The 25901-nt window shown below is 36.7% G+C and overlaps 1 protein-coding gene and 1 pseudogene across 14 annotated transcripts in view; one reads left to right on the top strand and one right to left on the bottom strand.

Moving 5' to 3' along the window:
• Positions 1–25901, top strand: part of CADPS2 (calcium dependent secretion activator 2) — a 519662-nt gene that overhangs the window by 35816 nt on the left and 457945 nt on the right. The window lies entirely within an intron of this gene.
• Positions 17428–18720, bottom strand: LOC140849865 (general transcription factor IIH subunit 2-like; annotated as a pseudogene).

Below are 25901 nucleotides of genomic sequence, written 5' to 3' on the forward strand. Positions count from 1 at the left end.
GCAAATGGTAGGATTTGCCCTCTTCTTATGGCTAAGTAGTATTCCATTGTGTATATGTACCACATCTTCTTTATCCATTCATCTAACAATGGACATTTAGGTTGCTTCCAATTCTTGGCTATTGTAAATAGTGCTGCGATAAACATAGGGGTGCATCTGTCTTTCTCAGACTTGATTGCTGCATTCTTAGGGTAAATTCCTAGGAGTGGAATTCCTGGGTCAAATGGTAAGTCTGTTTTGAGCATTTTGAGGAACCTCCATACTGTTTTCCACAATGGGTGAACTAATTTACATTCCCACCAGCAGTGTAGGAGGGTTCCCTGTTCTCCACAGCCTCGCCAACATTTGTTGTTGTTTGTCTTTTGGATGGCAGCCATCCTTACTGGTGTGAGGTGATACCTCATTGTAGTTCTACTTTGCATTTCTCTGATAATTAGCGATGTGGAGCATCTTTTCATGTGTCTGTTGGCGATCTGTTTTTCTTTTTTGGAGAACTGTCTGTTCAGTTCCTCTGCCCATTTTTTAATTGGATTATTTGATTTTTGTTTGTTGAGGCGTGAGAGCTCTTTATATATTTTGCATGTCAAGCCTGTGTCGGATCTGTCATTTTCAAATATATTCTCCCATACTGTAGGGTTCCTTTTTGTTCGATTGATGGTGTCTTGCTGTACAGAAGCTTTTCAGCTTAATATAGTCCCACTTGTTCATTTTTGCTGTTGTTTTCCTTGCCCGGGGAGATATGTTCAAGAAGAGGTCACTCATGTTTATGTCTAAGAGGTTTTTGCCTATGTTTTTTTCCACGAGTTTAATGGTTTCATGACTTACATTCAGGTCTTTGATCCATTTTGAATTTACTTTTGTATATGGGGTTAGACAATGGTCCAGTTTCATTCTCCTACATGTAGCTGTCTAGTTTTGCCAGCACCATCTGTTGAAGAGACTGTCATTTCGCCATTGAATGTCCATGGCTCCTTTATCAAACATCATTTGACCATATATATTTGGGTTAATGTCTGGAGTCTCTAGTCTGTTCCACTGGTCTGTGGCTCTGTTCTTGTGCCAATACCAAATTGTCTTGATTACTATGGCTTTATAGTAGAGCTTGAAGTTGGGGAGTAAGATCCCCCCTACTTTATTCTTCTTTCTCAGGATTGCTTTGGCTATTCGGGGTCTTTGGTGTTTCCATATGAATTTTTGAATTATTTGTTCCAGTTCATTGAAGAATGTTGCTGGTAGTTTCACAGGGATTGCATCAAATCTGTATATTGCTTTGGGCAGGATGGCCATTTTGATGATACTAATTCTTCCTAGCCACAAGCATGGGATGCGTTTCCATCTGTTAGTGTCCCCTTTAATTTCTCTTAAGAGTGACTTGTAGTTTTCAGAGTATAAGTCTTTCACTTCTTTGGTTAGATTTATTCCTAGGTATTTTATTCTTTTTGATGCTATTGTGAATGGAATTGTTTTCCTGATTTCTCTTTCTGTTGGTTCATTGTTATTGTATAGGAAAGCTACAGATTTCTGTGTGTGAATTTTGTATCCTGTAACTTTGCTGTATTCTGATATCAGTTCTAGTAGATTTGGGGTGGAGTCTTTAGGGTTTTTTATGTACAGTATCATGTCATCTGCAAATAGTGACAGTTTAACTTCTTCTTTACCAATCTGGATTCCTTGTGTTTCTTTGTTTTGTCTGATTGCCATGGCTAGGACCTCCAGTACTATGTTAAATAGCAGTGGGGAGAGTGGGCACCCCTGTCTAGTTCCCGATCTCAGAGGAAAAGCTTTCAGCTTCTCGCTGTTCAGTGTAATGTTGGCTGTGGGTTTATGATATATGGCCTTTATTATGTTGAGGTACTTGCCCTCTATTCCCATTTTGCTGAGAGTTTTTATCATGAATGGATGTTGAATTTTGTCAAATGCTTTTTCAGCATCTATGGAGATGATCATATGGTTTTTGTCTTTCTTTTTGTTGATGTGGTGGATGATGTTGACGGATTTTTGAATGTTGTACCATCCTTGCATCCCTGGGATGAATCCCACTTGGTCATGGTGTATGAACCTTTTGATATGCTTTTGAATTCAGTTTGCTAATATTTTCTTAAGTATTTTTGCATCTACATTCATCAGGGATATTGGTCTGTAATTTTCTTTTTTGGTGGGGTCTTTGCCTGGTTTTGGTATTAGGGTGAAGTTGGCTTCATAGAATGAGTTTGGGAGTATTCCTACCTCTTCTATTTTTTGGAAAATTTTAAGGAGAATGGGTATTATGTCTTCTCTGTGTGTCTGATATAATTCCGAGGTAAATCCCTCCAGCCCAGGTTGCTTTGTTCTTGGGTAGTTTTTTGGTTACCGTTTCAATTTCTTTGCTCGTAATTGGTTTAACTTTTGTGTTTCTTCCTTGGTCAGTCTTGGGAGGCTGTATTTTTCTAGGAAGTTGTCCATTTCTTCTAGGTTTTCCAACTTGTTGGCATATAGGTTTTCATAGTAGTCTTTAATAATTCTTTGTATTTCTGTGGAGTCTGTCTTGATTTTTCCATTCTTATTTCTGATTCTGTTGTTTTGTGTTGATGCTATTTTTCTCTTAATAAGTTTGGCTAGAGGCTTCTCTATTTTGTTTATTTTCTCAAAGAACCAGCTCTTGGTTTCATTGATTTTTGCTATTGTTTTATTCTTCTCAATTTTGTTTATTTCTTCTCTGATCTTTATTATGTCCCTCCTTCTGCTGACTTTAGGCCTCATTTGTTCTTCTTTTTCCAGTTTAGATAATTGTGATGTTAGACTATTCATTTGGGATTATTCTTCCTTCTTCAAGTTTGCCTGGATCGCTATATACTTTCCTCTTAGGACTGCTTTCGCTGCGTGCCACAGAAGTTGGGGCTTTGTCTTGTTGTTGTCATTTGTTTCTATATATTCCTTGATCTCTATATTAATTTGTTCATTGATCCATTGATTATTTAGGAGCATGTTGTTAAGCCTCCATGTGTTTGTGAGCCTTTTTGTTTTCTTTGTAGAATTTATTTCTACTTTTATACCTTTGTGGTCTGAAAAATTGGTTGGTAGAATTTCAATATTTTGGATTTTGCTGAGGCTCTTTTTGTGGCCTAGTATGTGGTCTATTCTGGAGAATGTTCCATTTGCACTTGAGAAGAATGTATATCCTGTTGCTTTTGGATGTAGAGTTCTATAGATGTCTATTAGGCCCATCTGCTTTACTGTGTTGTTCAGTGCTTCCGTGTCCTTACTTATTTTCTGCCCGGTGGATCTATCCTTTGCGGTGAGTGCTGTGTTGAAGTCTCCTAAAATGAATGCATTGCAGTCTATTTCCCCCTTTAGTTCTGTTAGTATTTGTTTCACATATGCTGGTGCTCCTGTGTTGGGTGCATATATATTTAGAATGGTTATGTCCTCGTTAGACTGAGCCCTTTATCATTATGTAGTGTCCTTTTTTATCTCTTGTTACTTTCTTTGTTTTGAAGTCTATTTTGTCTGATATTAGTACTGCAACCCCTGCTTTCTTCTCGCTGTTGTTTGCCTGAAATATGTTTTTCCATCCTTTGACTTTTAGTCTGTATATGTCTTTGGGTTTGAGGGTAGTTTCTTGTAATTAGCATATAGATGGGTCTTGCTTTTTTATCCATTCCATTACTCTGTGTCTTTTGATTGGTACATTCAGTCCATTTACATTTAGGGTGACTATTGAAAGATATGTACTTATTGCCATTGCAGGGTTTAAATTCATGGTTACCAAAGGTTCAAGGTTAGCCTCTTTAGTATCTTACTGCCTAACTTAGCTTGCTTATTGAGCTGTTATATACACTGTCTGGAGATTCTTTTCTTCTCTCCCTTCTTATTCCTCCTCCTCCATTCTTCATATGTTGGTTGTTTTGTTCTGTGCTCTTTCTAGGAGTGCTCCCATCTAGAGCAGTCCCTGTAAGATGCCCTTTAGAGGTGGTTTGTGGGAAGCAAATTCCCTCAGCTTTTGCTTGCCTGGGAATTGTTTAATCCCACCATCATATTTAAATGATAGTCATGCTGGATACAGTATCCTTGGTTCAAGGCCCGTCTGTTTCATTGCATTAAATATATCATGCCATTCTCTTCTGGCATGTAGGGTTTCTGTCGAGAAGTCTGATGTTAGCCTGATGGGTTTTCCTTTATAGGTGACCTTTTTCTCTCTAGCTGCCTTTAAAACTCTTTTCTTGTCCTTGATCTTTGCCATTTTAATTATTATGTGTCTTGTTGTTGTCCTCCTTGGATCCTTTCTGTTGGTGGTTCTGTGTATTTCCATGGTCTGTTCGATTATTTCCTCCCCCAGTTTGGGGAAGTTTTCAGCAATTATTTCTTCCAAGATACTTTCCGTCCCTTTTCCTCTCTCTTCTTCTGGTACCCCTATAATACGGATATTGTTCCTTTTGGATTCGTCACACAGTTCTCTTAATATTGTTTCATTCCTGGAGATCCTTTTATCTCTCTCTATGTCAGCTTCTATGCGTTCCTGTTCTCTGGTTTCAATTCCGTCAATGGCCTCTTGCATCTTATCCATTCTGGTTACAAATCCTTCCAGAGTTTGTTTCATTTCTGTGATCTCCTTTCTGGCATCTGTGATCTCTCTCCGAACTTCATCCCATTTCTCTTGCATATTTCTCTGCATCTCTGTCAGCATGTTTATGATTTTTATTTTGAATTCTTTGTCAGAAAGACTGGTTAGGTCTCTCTCCTTCTGTGGTGTGTCCGTGATCTTGGTTTGCCTGTAATTTTGTCTTTTCATGGTGATAGGAATAGTTTGCAGAACTGGGACTCGGGACGGCTCAAGAACTTCCCTTCTTGTTGGTTTGTGGCCTTCCTCTCCTGGGAGAATAGCGACCTCTAGTGGCTTGTGCTGGGTAGCTGCGCACAGACAGGGCTTCTGCTTCCTGCCCGGCTGCTATAAAGTTTATCTCCGCTGTTGCAGTGGGCGTGGCCTGTCTCAGGCTGCTGCTCCAAATTGGTGGAATTGCGTTGGAGGGGAAGGGGGGGGGGCTATTTATCTCTCTGTAAGGGGCCTCCGTGCTCCCTGCAGCCCAGGGGATTAGAGTGCCCAGAGATCTCCGGATTCCTTTCCTCTGGACTCAGTGTCCCGCCCTGCCCCTTTAAAACTTCCAAAAAGCACGTGCCAAAACAAAACAACAACCACAAAAAAAAAAAAAAAAAAAAAAATTGGCCGCTCGTTTTTCTTTATTCTCCGGCACCAGCCTCAGGCACCTGCTCACCAGACTTGCTGCCCTGTTTCCGTAGTATTGGGGTCCCTATTCCTTTAAGACTTCCAAAAAGTGCTCACCAAAACAAAACCCCCCCCAAAAAAAAAAAAGTAAAAAAGGTGGCTGCTTGCATTTCTCTTGTCCTCTGACGCCAGTTTCTGGTACCCGCCCACCAGACTTGCTGCCCTGTTTCCCTCGTATTTGGGTTGCTGTCCCTTTAAGACTTCCAGAAAGCACTCACCACAACAAAACAACAACAACAAAAAAAGAAGATGGCCTCTTGCTTTTCTCTTGTCCTCCGGCGCTGGCCTCCCGTACCTGCTCACTGTTCTTGCTGCCCTGTTTCCCTAGTATCCAGGACCCCGCGCATGCTCTGTGTCTGCGCTCTGGTCCGGATGGCTGGGGCTGGGTGTTCAGCAGTCCTGGGCTCCCTCCCCCTCCTGCTCTGACTCCTCTCCGCCCACCAGGAGCTGGGGGGAGGGGTGCTCGGGACCCGCCCGGCCAGGGTTTGTATCTTATCCCCTTTGGGAGGCCCTTGGTTCTCGCGGGTGTTGATGTTGTCTGGATGTTGTCCTGTGTCCTCTGGTCGTTATTCTAGGAAGAGTTGTCTTTGTTATATTTTCATAGATATATGTGGTTTTGGGAGAAGTTTTCCACTGCTCTACTCATGCCGCCATCCTGGCTCCGCCCCTACACTCTTCTTTGGCTATTTTTATGGTGTACAAAGAAGTTCTAATTTTTGTTTTGTATAATCAAATCTTTGGAGCTTCTCTTTGACTTTTTTTTTGTAGCAAAGCTTGAGGGAAATTAACATCTCTATGGAAACCTAATACTCAATTTTGATTTCTACCTCTATTTTGATAAATTGGTTTAAAATTTATTGTTGCTTTAGAATGTTTAGTGCTATAAGGTATAAGATTTAAATGGAAAGTTTTCTGTGCTGAAAGGTTATCCGGTTTTTCTTTCCAATCCTTCAGTTTGATACCTAATTTATCATATTAAATCCCATGTAATTAGATCTTTTCTTGGATTTCTAATTTTTTACATCAATCTGCTTTTTTAATTTTACAGCAGTAGGGTAGGGTTTTAATATTTGTTCTAAATGTATAAGTAGGGCTAAACTTTCCCTTCTGTTTCTTTTAGAGTATTTGACAATTTTCTTTCAAATTGAGTTTTATCAGTTTCATTTGATAGTTCCAGTATTTTCTGAAATATCAAACTAAAAGTGACATTTTACAATAGTTTGCTTTTTCTTACAGTGATGTTCATTATTTGAGTTGTTACTTATATTGAATTACATTTTAGTAATGTTACATAACTATTTGCATAAACTCTTTCTCAGTTTTAGTATTGTAACTTTTTTGGCCTTATGGGCTCCTTGTGTGAATTTTTATCTAGTTGCTGGTATGTGAGAATACAATTTTTGTTACATAAATGGCTTCTTTACTAAACATTGTTAATAGACTTGACCATTTTCTTTTCTGTACATATTATGTCTGCAAATAATAGTCATTTACACTATCTATTTCTGTGATGTTTCATAGCATTAAGTATTTCCATGGATTATTAATAATGATGGTGGGTAGGCTTCTTTTTAGTGTTGATATATTTGAAGATAAATTCTCCAGTTTTCCTCGAAGCATCTTTCCATTCTTTGTTAGTGTAATTCACTTTATCATGTTTATCAACTTATTTTTAAGATGTTTTACTTACGAAAAATAATGGAAAAATTGTTTACTGTATCAACTATCTGAAAATCATTAACAAAAAAAAACCCTTTTAAGTTGGAGGTTGCAACTTCTGGCTTTCATTATTTGTGGTATGTGGCTACTTTTGGGTAACTCAGTTTTAGCTACCCTGATACTGTCCTCTCAGATGGACTATGTTAGCACATCTGCTTGTTGACCAGTATTCCTTGTGAGGTTTGACATGACTTTGGCATCCATGGCCACACTCTCTGCCTTGGTCGACAGTTCTGCAGAAGACGTGGAGCAAGAAAACCCAAGGAATCGGCAGCTGGTGATGGATTTATTTTCTTTCCAGTGCTATTTTGTTGAATGCCATGCTAGATGTTATATGCAATGATATAAAATCATTTAGCAGTTTTTCAAGGATAAAATTAATTCCTCTTAATGCTTGAACTGGTGTTACTTTAAACTGTTTAGTGATGTGTGGGGGTTGTGTGGGTGGTGGTGTGGTGGTGGGTATTACAATTGGAAAGTGGATCTAGTTATTATAAAGTAAAAAATCACACAATTAAACTTGCATGATACACATGTGATATACTCTGCCAAGAAATTAAGTATAATTATAGTAATCAAACTGAATGTTAATTAAAAATTTTGATATTTTCATGAACTCTTAGAAGCTTTTAATCTTTACCTATAACCAAATTATTTCAATAAACTTATAAAATAGCACCTGTAGTCCATATATAAAGTAAATTCTAGGTCATTTTCTATAGTATCTTGTATCTAATATTACATGTATAAATTTGGTTTTACATGTAATGCTTGCTACTAAAATACAGTTTATACTGGACGCTATAGCTGAACAGGAAAGGAACTGAAAGGACCAAGAAATTCTCACTAATCCACAAATAGATCTGAGTAAGGGGCTAAGTCTTCAACTGCTTTTCATCTTTATTTCCTATTTTGCCTAAATGTAAAACCAAAGGTAGTTTGCACTATTATAGGGGATTGTTTTCCTACAAACAATTGGAGATTTATAAAAATAGATTAACAACAAAAAGGGCAAAAACCACATGATCAACTCAACAGATGCTGAAAAGGCATTTGACAAAATTCAACATCTATTCATAAAACTCAACAAATGGGTATAGAGGGCAAGTACCTCATCATAATGAAGGCCATGTATGACAAACCCTCAGCTAACAACATATACTTAATGGTGAAAAGCCGAAAGCTTTTCCTCTAAGATCAGAAGCAAGACAGGGGTCCTCTCCCACCACTTTTATTCAACATAGTACTGGAGGTCTTACCCATGGCAATTAGACAAGATAGAGATAAAAGGCATTCAAACTGGTAAGGAAATAAACTGACTATTTGCAGATGACATACTCTATATAGAAAAACCCTAAAGATGCCACCAAAACCTACCAGAACTGAGTGGATTCAGAAAAGTTGCAGAATACAAAACACACAGAAATCTATTGCATTCTTACATACTAACAATGAACTGGCAGAGAAATCAGGAAAACAATTCCATTTACAATTGTATCAAAAAGAACATAATACCTAGGATTAAACCTAATAAAGTTGGTGAAAGAGCTATACTTTGAAAACTGTTAAGACACTGAGAAAGAAGACACCAATAAATGGAAATCCATTCTGTGCTCATGATTAGGAAGAATTAATACTGTCAAAATGGCATCCTGCCCAAAGTAATTTACAGATTTAATGCAATCCCTATCCAAATACCAACAGCATTTTTCAATGAACTAGAGCGAATAATCCTAAAATTCATATGGAACCACAAAAGGCCCCAAATAGCCAAAGCAATCCTGAGAAAGAAGAACAAAGCTGGGGGTATTATGCTTTCTGATTTCAGGCTCTACTACAAAGCTACAGTAATCAAAACAGTATGTAGAGGCACAACAACAGACCCATAGATCAATGGAACAGAATAGAGAGTCCAGATATAAACCCATGCATATATGGCCAATTAATATACAATAAAGGAGCCATGAATATACAATGGTGGAGAAGACAGTCTCTTCAATAACTGGTGATAGGAAAACTGGACAGTTACATACAAGAGAATGAAACTGGATTACTGTCTAACTTCATATGTTTAGGTCTTTAATCCATAAGACATGGAACTGTAAAACTTTTAGAAAACATAGGCAAAAGTCCCTTGAGCATAAGCACGAACAATTTTTTTTTACTGGACTTGTCTTCCTGGGCAAGGGATGCAAAAAACCTGTAGGACTACATCAAACTAAAAAGCTTTTGTACAGCACAGACCACCATCAGAACAAAAAGGCACCCTACAGTATGGGAGACTATATTCATAAATGATGTATTTAATAAGGGGTTAACATCCAAAATACATACACAAAAAAACCTCATATTTTTCAACAAAAAAACCCAACCTAATTAAAAAATGGGCAGAGGACCTGAACATTTTTCCACAGAAATACAGATGGCCAACAGACACACGAAAAGATACTCCACATCAGTAATCATCCAGGAAATGTAAATCAAAACCACAATGAGATATCACCTCACACCAGTTAGGATGGCCAACATCCAAAAGACAAAAAATAAGTGTTGGTGAAGATGTGGAGAAAAGGGAGCTGTCCTGCACTGTTGATGTGACTGTAAATTGGTGCAGCCACTGTGGAAAGCAGCTGGAGGTCTGTCAAGAAACTAGAAATACCACATGACCCAGTAATTCTACTTCTAGGAATTTACTTGAAGAAAACAACATCCCTGATTCAGAAAGATATATGCACCCCTATGTTAATTGCTGCATTATTTACAATCGCCAAAGATGTGGAAGCAACCTAAGTGTCCATCAATACGTGACTGGATAAAGAAGATGTGTTACATATACACACAATGGAATATTCAGGTGTAAAAAATCCTGCCATTTGTAACAACCTGGATGGGCCTAGAGGGTATTATGCTAAGTGAAAAGGCCAGGCAGAGAAAGATAAATACCATATGATTTCATTTATTTGTGGACTCTAAAAACAAAATGAACAAAATAGCAGTAGACTCATAGACACTGAGAAGTGACTGGTGGTTACCATGGGGGAGGTGTGGAGAGGAGAGTAAAGGGGCACAAAAATTCTCTCTCTATCTTAAGTTGGTCATGGGGATGGTAGCACAGCACGAGAATATGGCCAATGATTCTGTAACATCTTTCTGTGTTGACAGATACTGTACTAGTTGGGGTGAGGATTTAATACTGTAGGTAATTGTTGACCCACTGTGTTGTATACTTGAAAATAATATAAAATTCTGTATCAACTATACTTCAATAGAAAAAAAATACAAAAACTATTTCTTCCCATAAAATTGCAATGTATGTAACTTTTACCTAGTTATAGAAAAGTTGTTTCTGATCATTTTTATGGTATGGTGACTTAGAGAAATAAGTGATATTTGTGCAGTACCTCCAGGCAACTGGAAAGGCTACTCTGATTTGGAGTTGATAGTGTCAGGTGATTCCTGCTGCCTCAGACTCGTCTGTGTTCTGGCTCATGGCACATGTGCCATGGAGGTTCAGTGTAGAGCTCACCACCAATGTAGGCAGCACAGTGAATGTAAGTTCTTCAGTACTGTTGCTAAACACAGAAAGCACTGTAGGACAGCTCCAGTTACTGAATTGTGGTGTTCTTCCATGGCTAATGAGTCTGACTCAGGTAGTTTTTACTCTTCTGCTCAAAACTTCAGTGGCTCCCTAATTCAGAGAAGCCTAAGTCCTTACAAACCTGTGAGATATGCGCTGTCAGCTCTTCATCCTCATGAGCTACCTGTCCCTGCCTCCATGTTCTTCCCAGTCACCACGAGCCCCTGCACTGCTGTACACAAGCTCATGTTCCTCTCAGTGCTCTGGATGTTCCCTCGGCCTGAAATGCTCTTCCCCAGATGTACACGTGGCTCACTCCTTTATCCCCTTCAAGGCTGGCTTACGGGTGGCCTTTTCTAACACCAACCTGACCACTCTTGGAAAACTGATTTTGATGATTCTCCGTTTCCCTATACATGATCAAGTTAGCTAATAGGAGAACTTGGATTTGTGATGGTCTTTTTGGAAAAGGTAAACTGCCAAATCTGCAACGTAGCTCAGCTTGTCCTTCCTGTTGAAACTGAATTTCTTGAGTGTCTTTACCACTAAACCATTGGCATCTTCTCAGTAGTTTTCCTGTGCCCTCTGTAGCATGGAATATGCCCCTGCTCCTTAAAACTGTCCCTCACTACTTCTACCCTACCCTAAGTTCTTAATGCTGTGATGGCTCTTCTGTTTCGTTAGCACCTTGGATTCCTCAGGTTTTTAGGATGATTTCCCAAGGATTAGATCTTGATTTTTAGTTTCCTATTTAGTCTTTCTCATCTATTCCCATCATGTTACTGGTCATTTCTGCTATTCCAGGCCTATCGTGTTCCTTATCTTCAAGGGCACACCTTCTGAAACAGTTTTTTAAGTTTATTTTAGCCAACCTACGTAAGTTATTCACTGGTTCCCCCATGTCTTTTTATCCACAGCAGTTCAAACCTTACTTGTTCTTCAAGAACCAGCTCAAATCTCTTTCCCACTTAAAACCTTCCCAGAGCACTCCAGTCTGCTGCTACTTGAACTCCATAAATTAATCAAGGACTTATTCACTTGAACTATTCTTTTAAAAACCCTTATTGCCATTGAAATAAAATTAAGGTGAATGTCTTTGTGCACAAGTTAAACATTGCGAAGTAGGAATACACTTTTAAGAATATTTTGTTACTCAAAACATTTTTTTTCCAACTTCGAGCATAAAGCATGACCTGCCCAATTCTTATTTCTTGAATTGATGCTCAATAGAATTTTAATTTTAGTATGGTGGGAAGATGGCCAATTTCAGCCAGAATTTAAATATGTAAACCAATAGATACCATTTTCATCTATTAGCAAAGATTTTGAACCTATCATGTTGTAATGACCTTATGTTGCTATTAAAATAGTGTATCTTATCACTATTAGGTAAAATGAAATAAAAATGTTACAGACTGGAAAGAAATAGGAATATGTGGTTAGTAAATGTGCATGAATCCTGAGGCCATCTTTTTCTCTTCCTAGATGGTTTCCCAAATTTTTCAATAGGAAATAGATACTTTCTTAGGAGGAATGTGTTCACATAAGCTGAGAAGGGAAACAAAAGTGCAGTGAAATGCTATATTTCATTTTCATTAAACTGTATTTTTTAAGATTTTTCTTTTTCAGAGCTGTTAAGTTCACAACAAAAGTGAAGATAGACATTTCCCATATACCCTCTGCCCATACACCTGCAGAGCCGCCCTATTATCCCCCACCAGGGAGTACATTTGTTAACAATTGATTAACCTACATTGATAAATCATAGCCACCCAAAGTCCATAGTTACCTTAGGGTTCACTCTTGGTGGTGTGCATTCTTTGGGTTTGGACAAAAGTATAATGACATGTATCTGTCATTATGGTATCATAGTGAGTATTTTCACTTGTCTAAATTGTGTTTTTAAAATCCAGGAGTGTCTCTCAGTATCAGAATTGCTTAGTTTCATGACAGAAGGGAGTTTGGGTGGTGGTGTTGGATTTCACCTAATATGTTCTAGTGGTTTTCACATTGTACTGTTCCTTGGCTTCTACAGTTTAGCTGACTGTGGATTTGAATTACTGTGTATGTATGGCAGCATGTTGACATTATCTGTGTGATGTTTCAGTTGCTTTTTAAATGGTAGGTAGAACCGGACAGTACTGCCACCCCCTCCTGTGGATTTGCTGGTGGGTTTCTGTTAACAGAAAGAGGAGGATGGATTTATGTTCCATCTCCTCTTAATGCAGATTGAAGACCAGACCCAGGCAAATAAGATGCCATATCTCCAAATGACTTCTGGACAGGTGTGGTAGGACAAGATTAACTTAGGCTTTGGCAGTCTGTATGTCATTACATTTTTCTTGACCAAGTGATGCAAGCAGTGAGTCACCTGCAAGATCAGATTTCTATCTGCTGATGACTGAGGATTCTTCTGTAATTTTCCATTCTTGTTTAGTATTGCATGTATGTACATATATAATTTTTTAACACACAATTTATATTTGTCTATCTTTGTTCTTAAGACCATTGTCTTGCAAGCCGTCTTTGCCAATCAAGGTACTTCCAAGAAAGTAACCTGATGTTTTTGAGGGAATAATTATATTGTTTACATGTTCTTCTCCATTACACTAGACTAGAATCCCATTGAGGACAGAACTGATACTTTGTGTATATATCTTAACAATGCTTGGCACTTAATACTCCTTAGGTATTTTTGAGTGATTTTAGAGTGAATGAAATACACATGTATATAAACATACCTTTACTTTCCCATTTGGGCATATAACTCCCAGATCTCAAGCCCTTTGTATATTAAAAATGAGTTTTATCTACATATGTGCCCTTGAAATACAAGTGTGATTGTAAGTTCTGGTAAAAATCCGTAACTGAAGATTGTTTCTGAAGAAGAAAATACTTCTTTTTTGTGTATGAATGATAAATGGTTGTTATTTGTTTTATTTGGGGAGCGGAACCCAAATAACCCAAAAGGCACAGTCATTTTGTTTGTGCTGGTGCTGTAATACAGATGTGAGTTATTAACTTTTATTTGATGGTGCGATGTTGGACTTGGTTACCTTTTGCAATAAGAGGAGCTGAGTAATAGCCTTGACCGAAAGGTCTATTTAAGGGAAAGAAGGGGAGGAGTACTTTGTAGTAGGTCATTGAGTTTTGCCTGCAAGTACTTCCTGCAGCCCAGCTTCTAAAGTTTTCTGGTAATAGACAAATAATGGGGCCCTCAAGTGTTAATTTCTCTATTTTAAAAAGAAAAAAGCTGTGCTCTTGAGTTTTTATTCCTACTTCCACTTAAATCCTCTTGTTCTCTGTTGTTATTATAAGTTCTCAGTGAAAGTCCTGATTACTTTCTTTTAAGGATGACATTTTATAAGTGCCTTCTTGTGAGTTTCATGATTTTATAGCCAGAATTTGTAAATGGAAAACATCAAATGGTTTTTTAAAATTAAATAGAAGTTATTTTATAGTTGACGGGGATATTTAGTTATTGGACTGGACTGGCAGCTATCTTTAACCTTTTACTTTTGCAGCCTGCAAATTGTTTGCTTTATGATCTTTTCTGCCTTTTGCTTTTTCTGAATAAACTGCTAGATAAAAATGTTTTCATTATTACAAATTAAAAAATACAGGTTATTGAAAATACATCTGTTGATATTCTTTTCTGTTTCCATATGCAGTTCATTAGCAAAGGATAAGTTTCTTTCTAGTTTATTTTGGTATTTATTTTTAAGTTGTTGCATATTCAGGTTGTCATCTTTGCAGACCTTTGGAAGTCAGTGGTATTTGCATCCTTTGATTTTAGCCAGCATCAGAATAAGGTTTGATTTCATGCTATTTCTATAGCAGGGTCCCTGAATGGAATGCCATTTATTTGTACTTATTTCACTTAAAATAGAATCCTTATCTAAGCCTCACCTCTGTTGATCCCCAATTTCTCACCTGATGGCCCCTCTGTGACTGTGCCTGTCTTAGGTTGTTCCTTCCTTGAGGAATGTTACCCGTCTCTGGCTAACCAGTCATCTTCCGGGGCCATACAGGGAAATGTGAAGTTGGTAAGTGAGAGAGAAGCCATATTGTTTGAAAAGGTTAGCTTTTTACTTCTTTGCAGATTTATGCCCTGTGGCTTCTATGCCCAGCACTTGTCTTGAGGTATCTTTACCACCTGGAGGAATCATGATGCTCGGTAAATTCGATATGAGGCACAAATTCTATTTAAGGGTTGTAATTAGGAAGGAAGAAGAAAAGCTATAGAGGGAGCAGACGGAAGAAAACATGGGAGGATTGATTATTTCTTTGACGTATCTTCTTGTAGAGTACCTTAAGCATGATAGGTTTTAAACTACTAACTTGCGTCTCATTCTACAAATTTAAAAGCCGTTTTTTCTTTATTTCACAGTGTTTGAAAAGGTAGCTGCTCTTATGTTATTTTGAATGAGGTTGGCTTAAATGAACTGTAATTGGCTTTTGAGATATAAAGCAATCTTTGAGGTCCAAAGATTTTTAAAAGCAAATTAAAAAATAAATTTCATCTGTTCTTCTAGGCCTATTGTTTTCTTAAGACTTCTTTCAAGTTACATTTTTAAATGGTTCTAAAATACATTTACTACATGATCTAATAGATGGTGGTGAGTTAAGGTTAAAGTTCATTGAGAGTGAAGTAGATTATACGTGACGGTTGAACTATATGACAAGCTTTTCCTACAAAACTTATATAATGTCTTCCCATGATATGATGTAAAAGATAGCTGAATCTACCTTTTTAACTTTGATCTTCATACCACAGAATAATTAAAAAATTGAGTGTGGTGTTTGCATGCAAGGGTAGGCATATGGAAGGTTGATGTTGTAATGTTATTCACAACACATTTCTTTCTCCTTGCAAAACATGTTTAAGGAAATTGATATAGTATCTCTTCAAAGTGTGAAGGGAAGGACATTTCTAAGGTTTGTTTTTGGATTCTCTGCTTCATCCTTGCATTGAAGGAAAATAGAGCATGTTGTTGACTACTGCAAGTCATAAATTTTATACATCACCTTAAACTATGATAGGTAGACTTGATCAGGTGGGGTAGAGTGGAGGGCAGTGCTCTTCGACGGAAATACCTAGATGTTATTAAAACTGACTTCAGGCTGCATGTTCCAGGTCATAGTGGACCTGCTCCTTCCTGAGGAAGGACACAATAGCACCATCATACTTGTGCTCCTTGACTTTACTTTTTAAAATGGTGATTTGGAGATGAAGAGAGTTCTTAAAAAACTCAACTATTTACACCCTTTAGCTCTGGAAGAGATAGCATGGGAGACAATCAAGGAACATGTAATAAAAAGGTGAGCTAGGTCAGAAACAACACAGTGGCAGGTATCTTGCATCCCCCCATCCAACAGAAGACCACCCATATGATTATTGCTTGACTTGAAGCCTGGAATGTTAAGTGCTAAAAGAACAACTCTCAACTGCAAGTTTTATATCCAGTGAAACTATCCTTCAGCAGAAAGGAGGGAATAAAATACATTCTCAGCTGAAGGAAAACAAAGACCTTGTTGCTAAAAGATTGACTAAAGTCCTTCAAATATAAAGGAAACAAACAAACAAAAATCTTGGTGCATCAGGAAGAAGGAATAGCATGAACATGAATGAGTACATGCAAGAGACTGAACTTCCCATGACTTTCATAAATCATACTTTATTGAAACAAATTATAACACCATGTAATACCCAAAATTATATTTAAAGTGGGGAAGGCAAAAGGACCTAAGTGAAAGTGAGATTTCCACACTTCACTTGAGATGATAACATTTTTCATTAAACTATTATAATTAATACATATATATTATCCAGAGCAACCATTAAAAAACTATAGAGATGCATTCAAATATTAAAGAAATCAAGTTGGAGTTCTAAAATACGTTTAACCTGAAGGAAGGCAAAAAAAAAGGTGGGGGGAGATGAGAGCGAGAGGAAACAAATAGACAACATGACAGACTTAAGCACTAACATATTAATAATTACCTTAAATTACCTTAAAAGTTCTAAATGCACCAATTAATGGACAGATTGGTATAGTGAATGAAAAAAAAAATTCTACCTTCAATAAGAAACTTGTTTTAAATTCAATGCCATGGGTAAGTTGAAAGTAAAAGGACAAAACTAGCAAGTTAAATTTTAGCAAGTAAGAATCAAATACTGGGAATGCAACTGTATCAACATCTGGTAAGTTAGATTTCAGAGCAAAGAAAACTAGAGACAAAGAGGGACATTACCTAATGATAAAAGGTTGAATGTACTATAAAGGCATAATGACCCTATGTGTGACCCACCAAACAATGATGCCTTGAAATACAGCAGAAATTTGTAGAACTGAAAGAAGAAACATGTTCACAGTTCTAGGGGGGGCACATAAATACTCTCAATTAAACTACTGGAAGGAGCTCAGTTATAGAAGAGCTGTGCAGTACAAGCCACAATTGAATATTGATTGACCTGCCTTGTGTCTTTAAAAACAACAACAATTAATTATAGCATATAATTCTTTTTCTATCTTCCTGAAGTCTGATAGGTTAAGGATTTTTACATCTATAGTAATTTTTTTTTCTGTACACAGATTCTGTATTTTAATTATAAAACAAATTATCACATCAATTTAATCATCATTAAGTAACTTAAATACAATAACGTATGATGATGACTTTGAACATTATAACTCAAAATAATAGAAAACAAAATTAACTAAATGAAGTTTCCAATGAATTCCAGGCATTTCTGTGACAGGACAAAAATTTTAATTTAATAAAATACTACATTTTCTTAGCAAAGTGTTTCTTAAATCAGATTTTCCTTTCAAATTGTTCTTCATCTTTTAATTGGAGTTCCTTCTAAAGAATCGTTTTATTTACATTTATTTAGTCACAAATTTATTTTCAACACATACAATGTGCACTATATGTTGGAACCAAATACCTGAAGGAGTTGGAATTTTATGAATACAACCAGGACAACAGTGGAGAGTGTCATGAACAAAAACATCACAATCCGCACAGGAAACACACACAGCACAAACATAGCCATGTTGGTCTTTCAACTCCCCCTGACATCCACAACAAAATCTTTCTCCATTATGTTCTTCTAGGAGAATTTCTTGAAAAGCATCCAATGGAAATAAATGATGGTAAGACCTTGCCAAATGGGGAGCAGACACCAAAGTCAGACGCCATGCTGACAGAGGGTTTTGCATCTTGATCAGACAGAGATGCTATGGTGTGCTGAGGAAACCCCATACGAATAAGTGAGCGTTCAGAACTCGAGCTAGCGGGAGGAGGACTAACATGATGTGTCAGCAATTCTTTGTAATGGCTTTCATCTAAAATAACATGGTACATGCCACCAGTTTCACGAGCGAGTACAGTGCAAACACGAACCTCTGCAGACAGTCCAACAACAGACACTCTAACTTTAGCTGCCTTTAGGGTCTTGATTAGATCATAGATATTAGATGGATCACAGGTCGTGAGGCTGCTAAAGATGATTAGGACTTCCCTGCTTGTATGTCCCGGCATGTGTTTTAGAGTTTGCATAGCCATGCTTAAGGAGTTATAAAGAGATGGTTCTCCATGGCAGGTCATATCTACTGCTTTCTTCAAAGACATTATGTGTTTCCTTGGGTTTCCTGATAGTTCAGTCAGTTTTTCTGCTCTTTTACTCTTTGTTACAATTATTCCAATCTGACTCATAGGATTTTGATCAAAATATTCCTCTACGAAGTATTCCAACAACTTTAAAGTACATGTCAGTCTATTTGGCTTTAAATATTGGTCTTCCATTGTTCTTGATCCATCTACTACCACATAAAGATGACGCATCATTCCAAGTCAAACTTGTCCATGGTGCTCAAATACTCTTTTTCTCTTTGCTTTGAAGAGAATGTCTTCTATTGTAGCTTTAAGTGATCCTGATTCATCTTCTTTAAGAATCTCCCATGTTCCTCCATAGCCTCCTTCCCATTGCTTAGTTCTTTCTGGATCTTCATCCATTTTTTTCTTTAATGTCTTATATTATTCAATAACCTGTAAGTGGACTTCCAGAATTAAAATCTGTTGACCAGTTGGAGACTGCTTTTACATCACTGCTTTCTGTGGCACCTGCGGGCCGGCCTGACACTGTTCTTCATCTATAGTAATTTTTTTATAGTGCCTTTGATACTGGTAATAGGATAATGCCAGGTTTACAAAGTGGGAAATTTTCCTCTCCTGTTTTCTGGGAAAATTAGTATATAGAATTGTGGTTTCTCTTCTTTACTCATTTTCTAGAATTCTCCAGTGAAAACACTGAGGCCTGGAGATTTCTTTTTTAGGTGTTTTTAAATGACGAATTCAGTTTCCTTAATAGTTGAAGGGTTGAGATTATCTGTTTCACATGAGGTGACTTGTGGTAGTTGTATTTTTTGAGGAATTGGCACATTTTTTTGTATGCTGTCAAACTAAATGAATGTAAAGTTGATAATAGTTCCTCATTTCTTATGGCTATACAATCTAGTGATATCTTCTATTTCACTCTTCATATTGATGGTTTGTATCTTTTATTTTTGTTGCTAGAAGTTTATCAGTTTTATTATCCCCCCACCCACATTCCTCAGAACCAGAGTTTTGTTTCTTTGATTTTTTCCCCCTATTTATTTCACTTTCATTGGTTTGTCTTTTTTGTTGTTTTTGCAAGTTCCTTTTTTCTGTTTACACTGGGTTTGATTTTGTTTTTTTAGGTTCTTGAGGTGAGAACTTAGATTACTGCTTACTTTTCAGACATTTGGAGAATTTCCTCCTACTATCTTTTGGTTACTGATATGTAGTGTGAGTCCATTGTCAGAGAGTATCTGCTGTCTGGTACTGACTCTTTCAAACTTTTTGAAGTTTGTTTTGTGGCCCAGGATATAATCTATCCTGATGTGTGTGTGCTCTGACCCTTGGGATGATTGTGTATTCTGGTGTTGGATGAGTGTTCACATTAAGTCTTATTAGCTGATGGTGGTGTTGATTCTTTCATAACTTTGCTGATTTTTCTTTTTGTTACAGTAATTGTTGAGAAAGGAGTGTTGAAGTTTCCAACTATAATTGTAGATTTGTATATTTTCAGGTTTGAGTTTTGCTTTACATATTTGCAGTCTTTTTTTTTGGTGCATACATTTAGGGTGTCTCCTCATGGATTGGCTTTTTTAATCATTATATAATGCTCCTCTCTCTTAATTTTTTTTTGGCTTGAAGTCTACTTTATCAAATATTCATATAGTCAATCCTGCTTTTTCTTTGATTGATGTTTGCATGATATCTTCTTCTTACATCTACTTTTAATTGCCTATATCATATTTGAAGTTAGTTTATTATAGCCAGTTAGGTCTGCCAGTGTCTTTAATTGGTGTTTAGACCATTTACATTTAATACAACTATTTATATATTCAGGTTAAGTCTGCTGTTTCATTTTTTGTTTCCTCATTTTCATTTGTCTTTATCCTGCTATCCTGTGGGTTACTTTAATACATTAAAGAGCTTAGATTTGCCTTATATACATATAAGGCAAATATATATATATATATGAGGTTGCTCTAGGTAATATCTAAATACACATAAATTATCAAAGTCTGCTATCATTTTACAAAAGTACAGAAACCTTATCTCCCTTTAGATCCTCTACCTGTCCCCTTTTTGTAATGTTTTAAATATTTCTCTTGTATGCATTTCGAACCACATGAGACAGTATTCTAATTTTTGCTTCAACCATCACACATAATTTAGAAAACTCAAGGAATGCTTACTGTATTGTACCAAAATGCACATTTTGTTTTATTCAATTCTTCCAGATATTCTGTGATTCTTTTTTCCCCCACTTTTTTGTTTAGAAAACACTTCAACTGTTCTTGTAAGGTAGGTTACTTATGAAAAAAAAATTGTTTTTTAAAACTGTGTTCGTTTTCCCTTTATTTCCTGAGGATGTTTTGCTGGATATTGGACTATAGGTTGACATTTTCTTTGATTCAGCATTTAATTAACATTGTGCAACTTCTGGCTTCCATGGTTTCTAATGAGATAATCCATTCTTGTTTTTTTTTTTTCTTCTTCCCTAGAAAAGGTTGTTTCTCAGTTGCTTTAAAGATAATTTTCTTAAATTTCAAAAGTTTAATTATGTGTCTTTGGTTATTCTGTTTGGGATTTCTCAGCTTCTTGAATCTATAGGTTTATATCTTATGGAAAATTTGAAGTTTTCGGCTATTACATCTCTTAGAACTTTCTTCCACTTAGTGTTGTTTCTCTTCTGTGACTGATGGCACAAAAGTTAGATTGTTATAGTCGGTCCCACAGGTTACTGAGACTGTGTTATTTTCTTTTCAGTCTGTTTTGTCTTTGTTCAGATTGATTATTTTCTGTTGTTTTCTAGTTCATATTCTTTTCTCTATCCCCTCCATTCTGCTATTGAGCACATCCATTTAAGTTTTACATTTTGGTTATTATGTATTTCAATTCCTAAAATTTCATTCCAGCCATCTATTTCCTTGCTGTCATTTCCCATTCCTTTTAGGCTTCAGATTTTTCCATGGGTTTTAAATGTATTCACAATTGTTCTTGAAATATTTTGATGTGATGGTTGCTTTGTCACATAAATCTAACATCTGTCATATTTCAGTGTTGGCATCTACTGACTCTGTTCATTCAGTTTGAGATCTTCCTGGTTCTTGGCTATGATTGATGTTTCTATTGAAACTTGGATATTGTCATATTATGAACTCTGGGTGTTATTTAAACTGTATTTTTAACTGGCTATTTTTGATACTCTTCCAGCAGGAGAAAGTGGCATTGCCTCATTACTAGCAGGTGAAGGTAGAAGTCCAGGTTCCTCACTTAGCCTCAGTTACCATGGGGATGGGAGCTCTTACTGCTGAGTGGGATTTCTGCCTCTCCTTCTCCCTTTCTGTGGATGCCATAATGTTTCCACTGGATGATAGTGAAAGTCCTAAGTCTTCTCTAGGCCTCCTCTGCCCCATCTCAATGGAAGGGATGCCCCCTTCCTGTATGTGGGCTGAATGAAGGTTTGGCCCCCCATATTGTCTCCATTGACACAGAAGGAGGGGGTGTTTTCATTACTACTCAGTGGGAATACCAGCTTCTTACCTGTTCTACTCTGGTACCACTCAGGCTAGGAGTGTTGGGGAACCTTATTAAAGTTAGAGGGTAGAATTCTAGGCTTCACTTGATTTCTGCCAGCATAAGGTGGGGAATAGAGCATAGTTTTTTCTGTGGTGTTTGGACTAGAGAGGTATTGCCTAAATGTTTTATGTGCTGTTGGGTTGCCTTTGGCTAGCTAGAGAAGCTTTCTACTGGGGCTTTTATTTTTTTTTTTTTTTGATTTGGGCCCCTTTAGAATTTCTAGGTTTCCTACATCTTCAACTTCAACTCTGGAATACATGAATTAAAATTACCAATGGTTACCACTGTTTTTAACCTATCTGCCTTTTTTTCTTTACCATTTTTATGCGTAATAAATGATGTCCAGGGTTTTTAGTTGTACCTAATGGGAGGAATAGGGAAAAGTAAGTCTACTCAATCTTCCCAGAAGAAAAAGTTCTATGTACCATTTCTGAAATGATAAAATTTTAGAAATCATGGACAGATTGTTTGCCAGGGTTTAGGAACCAGGTGGAAGGTGCCAATAAGGCTATGGGTGATGTTATAAAAGGGCAACATGAAGAATCCTTGTGGTGTGGTTATCTGAGGTACTGGATATAGGAGCCTTTACGGGTGGTGCATTTCCCTTAGTTTTATTTGTATTCCTGTGTCTGTGCATGTTGAATACAATTTTTAGATAGATGGGTTGTATGAGTGTCAGTATACCAGTTGTGGTATTATACTATTTTGTAAAATGTTAACATTGGAGCACCTGGCAAAGTGGACATTAGAGCTCTGTATTATCTCTCACAACTGCAGGTGATTCTGAAATCATCTCAGTAAAGAGTTTAAATAAAAGTAAGTTTAAAAATTCAAAAATTGTTTTCAAAACAAACTGTATAGTAAGGTACATTCACAAATCTTGTTTTCCAACCCTGTCTCTTTCCCCTTTCTGTACAGCCATGTTAATAATTGTTTTATCCTGTTTCTTTTGGAAATATGTTTTCTGTCATTTAAATCTCCCCTTCATGCCCACCCATGAAGAAAGAGTTACCTTGGGACAATTACAGTTTTCCTAGAGATCATGCTACAAAGACTGGTCTTTGTAGAGGTCTTAGAGATCTTAATCATTACACTGAATGGATGAGCCAGTTTTTTTTGCTCTTAGAAATAATGACACAATTTTCTTGTGCTTTGGCTTATTATGACTTCTTGCCAGTATGTTTTGGAACATACTAGAGATACGGTTTCTGGATCAAATGTAAACATATTTGTAATACTGTCAGAATTTTTAATCCTAAAGACTTCATAATTAATGTGTTACAGCTGCACAAGCCTCCCCTTCACCCAATTACTGTGTTTTCTCTAGCTATTCTTGCTGTTTTTCTACCTTGAGCTTTTAATTCAGCTGTTGAAGGGCATCTGGATTATTTAGATTTTTGATATTGGATTATGTCTGTATTTTTCATTGGTCAAAAATGTATATGAAAAAGGTGACACGTCAAATCAGTAAGGAAAAAATGGACTTTTTAAGGAATAGCATTGCAACAACTGGATAGCCATATAGAAAAAGATAAAATTAAATTTGTTTCTGAACATAATACACAAGAATACAAAATTCAGAATAAAATCTAAATACAGAAAATGAAATAATACAAGCATTTAGTAGAGAAAGCGTTCCTTTATAAGATTCAAAACCCAGAAGCAGTTAAAAGAAGACATTAATATATTTGCATGGCCAAAGACATAATCAAAATAAAAATATTCAAACTGGGAATTTTTGCCACATGTCACAGACACAGAATAAGGACTAATCTTGATTTGTAAAGAGATCCTAAAAACAAGGAATAGTAACCCAATAGAAAAAAGTTCAGAAGATAGAGAAAGTAAGTGCAAATAGTCCTTAAACATGAAAGTATATGTAATTCTTAATTGAAATGAGGTCTATCACAGTGGAAAAATTCAGTGTCATTGTTTTATTTTGTTTTGCTGTCAAAGGTTTGAGGACAACTGTGATATTGCCTGTGAGTTCAGATTCACTAGTGCCCATGCAAGAGATGTTTCAGGGTGTATTTGTTAAGAGCATGGACTTTATAACTTAATGGACCTTACTTAATTCCTATTAGCTATGTGGCCTTGCACAAATTTCTTACTCTCCCTAAATTTTGGTCATTTTGCCAATGAAATAGGAACGGTAAAAATACTTGGGTGATTCCTGTAGGAAGTGAATGATAAATGGAACCACTCAGTTTTTTTCATTATCACCTTTATTATCACTGTTTCCTAACTTTTATGTTCAATGATGGATGTTAAAGAGACCAGGAAAGTTGATAATTCCTTTAACTCAAGATCAAGGGGCAAGAGGATACATTGAGGCTGAGACTGGGTAATTACAAGCTTGTGCCTTTTGCCTATGCAAGCTACAGGCTAAGGGAGAAACTGGAGCTCCCCACTGAGGGAGGTACAGCAAAACTGCCAGCCCCCACTCCCCTTAGTCTGAGGTTTACCTACTGCAGTAGATGGCGAGAGACCTGGGTAGAGGAGAAAGAGGAGGACAGACTGCACCAAGTGGGAAAAAGAGGCTTTCTCAAACCCCGCTGCTGAGTTAGGTCTGTTTCAGGTTATATTTTGTTAAATTTCTGGAGTGAACTCTCAGTGGAGTTTCCGTTCTTGGCAACCAAATAGCCCTTCTGATTTGGGGCTGATCTCCACCCATAGGGTCTTGCTACTCAGACTGGATAGGCAGGACCAACCTCCTCAGTGCTTGTTAGAAATTCAGACATCCTGGATCCTACTCCAAGCCTACTGAATTTGAATCTGTATTTTTGCCAAGATCTCCAGGGAATTTGTATGCATCTCAAAGTCAGAACACTGCCTAGTGAGTGCTCTTAAAATCTAAGAAAGAAAGATACTATTTACGTAACTTAAAATATTACCTCTTTTGGCTACCTTTTCATTCTCTGTATTGAGACTTTATGGCTGTATCAAAAATGATCTATTATTTAGGTGCTAAGATTGTGTTAACATTGTCATTTAATACCGCAGACTTAGAGGAGTCAGGTTCTAGATTATGCATTTTACAGAACGGAGAAACTGAGGGCAAAGGAAGTTTTGTTTTTCTCTCCTAAAATGGCATTGTGCAATTAAACATCTCATCTCACAGCAATTTCTTCTCTACTTGATTGGGATTGAGTTTTTTGAAGCACGAACTGTGATATGAAGTGATTTCTGTAAAGTTTTAATAAAATGTAACCTTTGAGAAAGTTGAATCTCATTACCTTTTCTTTCTGGAAACAATAACTCAGTTGGTTAATTCCTAAGCAGAATGATTTCAATTGGAGCTGAGAGTTAAGAGGAAAATTATTTTTCTATCAAAGACTGTTAGTTTAGAGATAGTAATTGATGTTTTACAATCATGTGGAAACTCAGATGGGTTTATTTTGTATTAGCCTTTTCAAAATCTAATGATTCTCTAGAATATACTATGAATTTGGGGGTATTTTTCACTAGCCTGGCTATTTTTGTTCAGGTATATTTCTGATATTTTTCCATGTTTATATGCTCCTAGAGTACTTCTTCCTTCTGCCCAAGACCAGGAATAATTACCTATTTTCATTGACTTCAAAATGAGGGTTAATGTTTTGATTTTCTGTTACAAATTGTGCATGAACTTTTCTGCGGGTACAGTTTTGAAATTAGCTCTTAGCAATCTCTCCAGATGTGAGGTCAAAGCATAATCATTTGAACAACTTTATTCTTGAGCATACTTGCTAGAAACAAATTAGCACTTGAGGTTAGTTTAGGAAGTACATCTCTGGTATGTGAGCTTTGTAGTTTGACTCTATTAACAATTTTGATTAGGGAAAGCAAACCCATGCATTTTGTGTAGAATGATAATGAGTTGCAGGAGTAATGTATTTAAACCACTTTATTGTAGATATGCTGCAAAGTCTATACAAAACGGTCTTTTTTTTAGCCTCCTTTCCATTTTAACTGTATCTTGGATTTTTGCCTACTTTAGTCCCCCCTCTCCCTTCATGTTGCTAATTTGTGTTTTAAGCTTTGTGTAAAAACTGTGGAACTGACCCAGACTATTAAAAACCAAATCGTGAATCAAAAGTGTCTAAAGGAAGTTTCTATTTAACCAAAAAAACAAATTTAATGAACTCCTGTTTGATGGTTGACTTCATAGTTTCTTGATTCACA

The sequence above is a fragment of the Manis javanica genome, chromosome 6 (assembly GCF_040802235.1).
Source record: "Manis javanica isolate MJ-LG chromosome 6, MJ_LKY, whole genome shotgun sequence".
NCBI lineage: Eukaryota > Metazoa > Chordata > Mammalia > Pholidota > Manidae > Manis > Manis javanica.